Source organism: Sesamum indicum, linkage group LG11 (genome assembly GCF_000512975.1).
Source record: "Sesamum indicum cultivar Zhongzhi No. 13 linkage group LG11, S_indicum_v1.0, whole genome shotgun sequence".
Classification (NCBI taxonomy): Eukaryota; Viridiplantae; Streptophyta; class Magnoliopsida; order Lamiales; family Pedaliaceae; genus Sesamum; species Sesamum indicum.
In genome coordinates, this window is record NC_026155.1 from 1,961,063 (window position 1) to 1,969,675 (window position 8,613).

Below are 8,613 nucleotides of genomic sequence, written 5' to 3' on the forward strand. Positions count from 1 at the left end.
ATTTTTTAAATTACACACAAATTAAAATATTAAACATGAATTATTTAATATAATTTATTTATACTTGAACTTGAAAAATTAAAATTATTATTATTTTTCTATCATTATCTCTATACTTTATTATTAAGTGAGAGCACCCATTCAGTGTTTTATTGTTTTTATTTGTTAATAATTTTATTTAGAAAAAAGTATTATTTTAGTCCGCTAAGTATGCCTGATTTTAATTTTAATCCGATAACTATGTCCATTTTTTTTAGGTCCAGTAACTTACGAAATTGCTTACTTTTAGTCATTTGGTAGATTTTCGTACAATTTTACCCCTATGCAACATTTGAAAGACAGTTTTAGTCCATATGCACTTATAGGGGTAAAATTGTCCGAAAATATGTCAGGGGACTAAAAGTAAGCAATTTCGTAAGTTACTGGACCTAAACAAAAATAAACATAGTTATTGGACTAAAATTAAAATTAGGCATACTTAATGGACTAAAATAATACTTTTCCCTTTTATTTATTTTCATTTCTCTCCCACTTCTCAATTTTCACATCCTTTTTGTTCTCTCTCTTTTTTTGATATATATTTTTTACTGGTCAAAATTTATGTATTCTTTTAAAATAATAATTAATTTTTAAAATTTAAAATCAACTATACACACATTTAAATCTGTCGCATATACTAATACATAATGGCGATAAGTGCGTGCGTGGAGGGCAAAGATGCCAACTCTTTTTCTATCAACTTCTCTCCTCTATATCTTTTCATCTTGAAAGGTACTTTTTTCAACTCATTATTCCCTACTCTATGAAAATGACACAATTGCCCCCAAACCCCCTCCCCCGAAAAAAAGAAAGAAAAAAAAGGCCAATGAGAAGCTTTATTAGACGGCGAAATTGAGGTCTAATGATCTAAAAGTCATGAATTCGAATCCCACTAGTAATTATTGGTATACTATAATAGTAGCTATATATAATATTAGTACGGCATATATTAGTTGTTGACAATTAAAATTTATAATATAATTGTGATCAAATCACTCAAATAAAGAATATGCTAAAAAAAAAAAAGCAATTCTTTTTTAATTAATATTTTAACTGTTAATATATCTTAATACGTTCTTTAATTTTTGTCCCTCTGATACAGGATATGGTCAAACAACCCTACCCCCCACACACACACACATATTTTGTCCTAAACTCTTCAAATACCCTCCTAAAATCCACTCTCCGTTACATATGGGGTGAATAACAATTTATCCTCCTATACTTTTTTATAATAAAGCAATTTACCTCCTCATACAGGGAGGTAAATTGCTTCATTGTTAAAAATTATATGGGGGTAAATTATATATTTTAAAGATATAGGGAGGTAAATCGCTATTTATTTTTTTATAAGGAGATAATTTGCTCATTTATGATATCACAAAGGATTACTTGTATTTTCCTGTTACATATGTAATGATCCAAAATTACCAACAACGTTTCTTCTTTATATTAATTAGCCACTAAACCTCTTTTTCTCAAATGATGAGGAATTTAACACCACTTTTTTTGCCTATAAAAAGTTCCTAGTGTATATTTTCATTTGCCTGTAACAAAAGTAAGTTATCTCCTATTTTTATTCTTTAACTTTTTAGAGTAGCATTTTGGTTTTATATTTTTAAATTTTTATTTCAATCATTTTGTTCGTTGGAGTTCACTTCCACTGACAAAAAAGGTGAATTCGGCAAAAAAAAAAGAAAATAACTGGAATCACAAAAATTAAAAAGATACAGGATCAAAATGCTATCTTAAGAAGTTAAAAGACAAAAATGAGCCAATCGAAATAATAGCCCTACTTCTAAAAGATCATGTAAGACGTACTTGTATTTTTCTAACGAGAAAATGGTGTGCATAATATTTGGATTCGTTTTCTAAATGTTTTGTTGTATTTTGTGGAGATAGAGAGAGAAAAACAAAGATAAATAAGTGTGTGTTAGAGATAGTATGTATGTTTGAATTTATTTTTGGAGATAATTTAAAATAAGTATTATATGTTTAATGTTGTGTTTTGGGAGACAAAAATTACTATTCATTGTCAAATTATTGTCAAATCATGTGTTTTTTTTATATATATTTATGTATATATGTGTGTATATATATGTATGTATTTATGCTAAAATAGTTAAAAATACCTAAATAAAGTGTTTTTGAATGATGACAAATATTGGGTATGTTTTGACTTGTCTCGAAAATAACTTGAAAATGAAAACAAACATAGTGCACCAAAAAAAGGGCCCAAAATGCAAAAATTAAGATGTCGATCAAACGGCTACCCTAGAAAATTAAAATAGGACAAAAAAATAATACATTTGAGCCTTGTGTATATATATATATATATATATATATATATATATTAACATTATACAAGATGATGGAACACAATAAAGCAACAGAAACTATGTATTTAATTTTATCATATTATCATATATCAACTATAAATAAGCATTTTGTTTTGATATTACCATATCTTCAAAAATATTTACACATGTTTAAAAATTAGGACTAAAGGCAATTTTCGTCCCCTAACTTCAGGTCATTCTCGTTTTAGTCCTCTAAGTTATTAGGGTTCCATTTTGGTCCCGTAAAATTGAAAAAATCTCAATTTTGGTATAAATTTGGTCGGAAAGTTGAGTCACTCGCCGGAAAAAGTCACATGCTGAACATGTGACTTTTTAAATTGGGGCTTGCATTGTGATTGGCTGAATACACTTAAACTATTTTCCTAAAAGCAGTTTCGTACTAAAATATACCAAAGATATAATCATGTTGAAGAATTAGTGTTTGAAAATTTATATAGTATAGGGCGGTGTTGGACACCACCTCATAGAGGGGCAAAGTGAATTTAATTCTAAAATTAATTAAAATAGATAAAAAAAAATTATGGATAATTACATTAGATTTGATGTAATTATACATAAACCCCTTATGGTTTGAAAAATTATTTATAGCACCTTTGAGGCTTAATTCCGTCTAATAAATAAGTCCCTCTATTAGTTAAAATTTACTGAATTTGCTGATATTAACAAAAAAACTGAATAAAAATCGATATTTATCCTGGATTGACTGATTAGCTGACTTATTGCGGGTCAAATAATTTTTTTTAGGAGTAAACTACCCTTATAACGGTGAACATACATCTCATCACATGCATTAACGCGCAAAGACGTATGAGGGTAATTCGGTCATAAAAAGATTTATTTGATCTGCAATAAGTCAGTAATAAGACAATCAGTGATTAATATAGAGTTTTCTGATTCTTTTGTTAGTAACAACAAATTTACTGAATTTTAACTAACGAATGGACTTATTTGTTAAAATGGAAGCAAATTTCATGGGTGCTAGAGATGTAATTTCCCGAACTACAGGGGGTCTATGTGTATACACTAAACCTCAGTGGAGGGAAGTGTAATTATCCCAAAAAATTACTAATAAAAATATTTATACCCCATGATTTATCTGTAATTATTACAAAAAAAAAAAAGAGTTTTCGCTACATTATAAATAACCACAGCCTAACAATCGTGATGAATCAATACTATTAATTACGATTAAACAGAACTAAAGCAAAACTCAAATTTTTACTACGATTAATCAATACATTATAAATAACAACAACCTAAAAAAATTGCGATAAATCAATACTATTAATTACGATTAAATACAGTCAAAGTAAAAACTCAAACTTTTACCACGACTAATGAATACATTATAAATGACTACAACCTAAAAATCTTGATAAATGAATATTATTAATTATGATTAAACAAAACCAAAGGAAAAAACTCAAATTTTTACCACGATTAATCAATATTCTCCATGATTTTTATCCAAGCCAAAACATTTCTTGTGGTTTTGGCCATTGCTAATCTTTTGGTCACACCTGCAGAAACAACGGCTAATGGTCGTTGCGAAATTATGATTGATTTATATTTGTCACAATTTCTTTTTCAATTATATATATAATAATTAACTGTGAAGGAAAATTATAGTTATTCAAATTGATCAGCTAGTTTGTGTCACATTCTTAATTATTATATATTATTAATAATTAACATAGAAATAATTAGGAATTGATTTGAGATAATTATGGTTGTCACAATCTTAACAACTTTTTATCCATTTTGCAAGGTGCAACTTGGAAGTGCTACTTTACCAACTTAACAAATAGGGAAAATTGAAGATTAAAAAATAATAGGGATTATTCACCACTCACTTTTCAATAATTACTAGATTAAGTAATCCCCACTATCTACCACAATCCAATCAAAGCTACTAACTCTTTCATGTTTCCTAACCCTTTTTCTTTTTCTTTTTTTCAAAAGATATATATATTTTATTTGTATTTCATATACAGGGAAAAGTATTATTTTAGTCCGCTAAGTATGCTTAGTTTTAATTTTAGTCCGATGACTATGTTCATTTTTATTTAGGTCCAGTAACTTACGAAAGTGCTTACTTTTAGTCCTCTGGTAGATTTTTGGACAATTTTACCCCTATGAGTGCATATGGACTAAAACTGCCTTTCAAAAATTGCGTAGTGGTAAAATTGTCCGAAAATCTGTCAGAGGACTAAAAGTAAGCAATTTCCTAAGTTACTGGACCTAAATAAAAATTGACATAGTTATCAGACTAAAATTAAAATTAGGCATACTTAGCGTACTAAAATAATACTTTTCCCTGTATATTTCGACGTTAATTATGATATTGTTTTCATGAGGTAGAACTATTATTACAGTACAGGCCAACGATCCTATTTCTAACGCTTGTTCATCATGGGAATCCGACCCATTCAATTAGGGTTATTACTGGTGCTGTTGTAGGCATACCTTGCTTAATTTTTTTTAAAAATATATTATTAAAAGTATTTATGAAATTATGTATATGTTTATTAAAATATAATAAGTAAAAAGAAAAAAAATTGCAGTTTTTAAATAAAAAAGGGACAATTAATCATCTATCTATTTCTATGTGTAATATTGGAAAATGATTGATAATCAAGGTTATATATGTAATTACAGCAGCTTCACATTTGTGCAGGGATAATTGGATGCAGAAATTGATTTTATTATTATTATTATTAGGGTAAATTACAACCATCTGTTCTGAGGTTTGGTATATTATGAATATCCTTTTGTTGTTTGAAAAATTATCCAATACCCTTTGATTTTAACAACCATCTAACAGTTAACCCATTCCGTCAGTCTCCGTTAGGTTTTCATTCCTTTTTTATGATGAATTAACCAAAATGCCTCGTGGACTAAGGATTATATTTTTATTTAAAATAAAAAAAGGGCATAGTTGATAATTTTATATCTCCATGAAAAATTATATAATTTCATCAAATATCGGGGGCTATTTATAATTTTTCAAACAACGAGAAGATATTCGTAATTATACCAAACTTCAGGGAAGGTTGTTATATTTATCCTTATTTATTATTAGGGTTAAAAGCAAACACCCCAATATTTGAGGAGTTTTGCGTTTTACCCCCTAACCGTCTTTTTTTACACTTGATCGCCCAATCTTTGTATTTGTAACACTTTGCACTGGCTGGAAAATAATATAGAATATTCCGTTTTCATGAAAACACGCGCTTTTAGAGTTGGTAAAATTATAATTTCACACCATAATTTAAAAAAAAAAACAAAAAATAGAAATAAAAAAACCAAAAACGAAGAAGGTCGTCTTCTTCATCCACCATAGCCGGCCACCTCCTTCTTCATCTGCCATTGTCGGTCACTTTAATAGTTAAGGTAATTATATTTTGTCATCCGAACTATACATGTTTTTACATTTTGGCATCTAAATTTTTTTTATGTCAACTTACCATCTCAATTTTGTAAAATTTGCACTTTGCTATATATGACCTTTTTTTTTGTTGATTTTTCTGTTTAAAAAATATCATATGTTGTGTATATGTGAAAAATATCACATTGCATAACCTTTAAATATCACATGAATACTGCATGTGATGGTTTTTCGAGAAAAACTTAATGGAATCAAAAATAATTACAAATGGTAACATGCAAAATCTTGTAAAGTTGAGATGATAAATTAATATAAAAAAAAATTGAATATCAAAATATAAAAACAATAATAATTTGAATGACAAAATGTAATTAGCCGTAACAGTTATCATCCTTTTTACTTCTCGATTTCCCAGCATACTAGAAAAGAAAAAGGAGAACAACAAACCCAAATTGCAAGATATTTGAAAAATCAAAATTCATCTTTTGATCTGAGAAGAAACCCATATGAGAATTTTTATCGGTTTCACCGAATTAACACATTAAAATTAAACACAAGAAAAGAAAACAGGTCTTATCTTCTCAATTTCTCGAATAACCTTCTCTACTCCAAATTGGTCTTTTTTGGCATTACACTGACTGCAATCAAAAGCCATTTTCTTTGACCCCTATGACTTCTACATTTTCACCGTGTAAGAGAGAGAGAAGAAATGTTGTAGATTTTTTTAGAATTTATTTATTTTTTTGAATTGGGTTGTGAAATTATAATTTTATCCAACATTAAATCACTATAAGGTGTGTGTTTTCATGCATACGATATTCTATTATTATTCCTGAAAAGTGCAAAGTGTTGTAAAATACAAATATTGGGCGGTAAAGTATAAATAAAAAATGCTTAGCAACGTGTTGAAAATAAGTTTTAAAATTTTTTACGTTTTTAAATTATTTCCAACACTTTATTTGATCCTAATATGTCAGATATTTATTTGAGATTTATGGCCCCATTATAATAATAATTTAATTGGAATTTTATGAGGTTTAATAAGTATTTGACCGTTACATTTTATATATTTATGTGGCCAATTTATAGTTGAATTTATTATAGTATTATAAGTTTTAATTAATTTTTTATAACAGTCAACACAATAAAAAAGGAGGGATTTGGCACGGTCTGTCTAACCGTTCCGAAACCCATTTCATCTTAGAACGGTCTTTGGAATACATCAGAATAAAAGTTTCAAGGACTACAACTGCTGGACCTGCGAAGCAAAAGGTCATATATCTCCAAACTGCCTGCAGAGATATGGTGAATTATGAAAATTTGAAGCCACGATTAACATTCTAGATGCAGTTTACTACGGCGATTTGATACCCATTTACCAATTCGAAAATATTATTTCAGACAAAAGCTTCTATGAGGAGGAAATAGAGGCTAATTTGGATGAATCTTTAACCGAGTCAGAATAACTACCACAAGGGAGATAGGGTTCATACATTTGAAAGCCTATTAAGATTCTTTTCAAGGATGATAGTGTCGAACAAAATCCTGGAAAGAATCATGCGTCAAGATTCCAGCCTCAGCCTATACAATAAATTTAGGATTAGAGGAATTGAGAGAGTCCTCAATCAGATAGGACTAAACCAGAGAAAACATCACATAATCTACAAAGTGAGGTCAGGTGAGTTTGTTATTCCAATGGAACTTACAGGTAATGTGATAGAAATGCAGCTTATTCCTAAAGAAGAGATTCTTGAAAAATTAAGTAAGCTCAAAGAAGAAGTGGTTGTTACTATGAAATGAATCCACATAGGAACTATTAAAGTAGTAATAAAAGCAACTTTAAAGAAAAGAATTGATTCACAAATACATTTATCAATAATGGATAGAAGAATTAATCATTTGAGAGATGGTCATCTTCAGACAATGATAGAAAATCTGTATGCAGGAAAATTAATATTTGATATTCATCCTACGATTGCATACAACCTAGTAGACTTAAAATTCAACAGAGTGTTGACCCTTCATTAGGATTTTAAAAGAAAAGATCTAATAAAAGAAGTTAATAGACCATATTCTAAAACTTATAGAATAGCTTATGCCAGTTTAAATACACATCATCCAAATTTATTTATTAGGAAAGAGTATATTGAGATTCCTAAAATTTCAAGGAATTTATTAAGGTAATAGCACCAGATCCAATTAGGATACCTAGAATAGGTGGTGCCGATATTGTTATAAAAGATCACTCAATTTTAGACCCTACACTTAGCTCTGAAACTGAGTTTAGTAGTAGAATATCCTTTTCGGAGGATAGGATCACAAGCTATAGAGGAAAGGAGAAAGAGTTGTTAAAAGCTTTAACTGCTCAAGAGATTATGGTAGATAATGTAAAAATTATATGCCGTGAAGGATGGAAAGAAATACAAGTTATATTTGACATCATTGAGAAAGAAAATTATTTTTCTTGTGATGACTTATATTATTTACAGCAACCTATTGTTGGTGGATATGAAGGCATGGTAGAAATAGCAGGCCATAAAATTCTAGATGCAGGTGTTGCAGGATGAGAAAATGGGAGTAGGACCTTGGGGTTAAGTTTTCTCAAAATTATAAACCATGGGAAAAAAATGTAATAAAATAAAATTCAGTCTTGATGGTGTTACCATAAGGATTGAATGAAGAACCCCTAATCTATATACACAATTGTTGGTATGTTGTATTATTAATATAAAATATATTTTGCAGCTTATATTGATTCAGGATCAGGAATTTGCACAACAAAGTCGGGGGTTTTCCCTAAAGAAGCTATGAAAATCTTACCTGTTA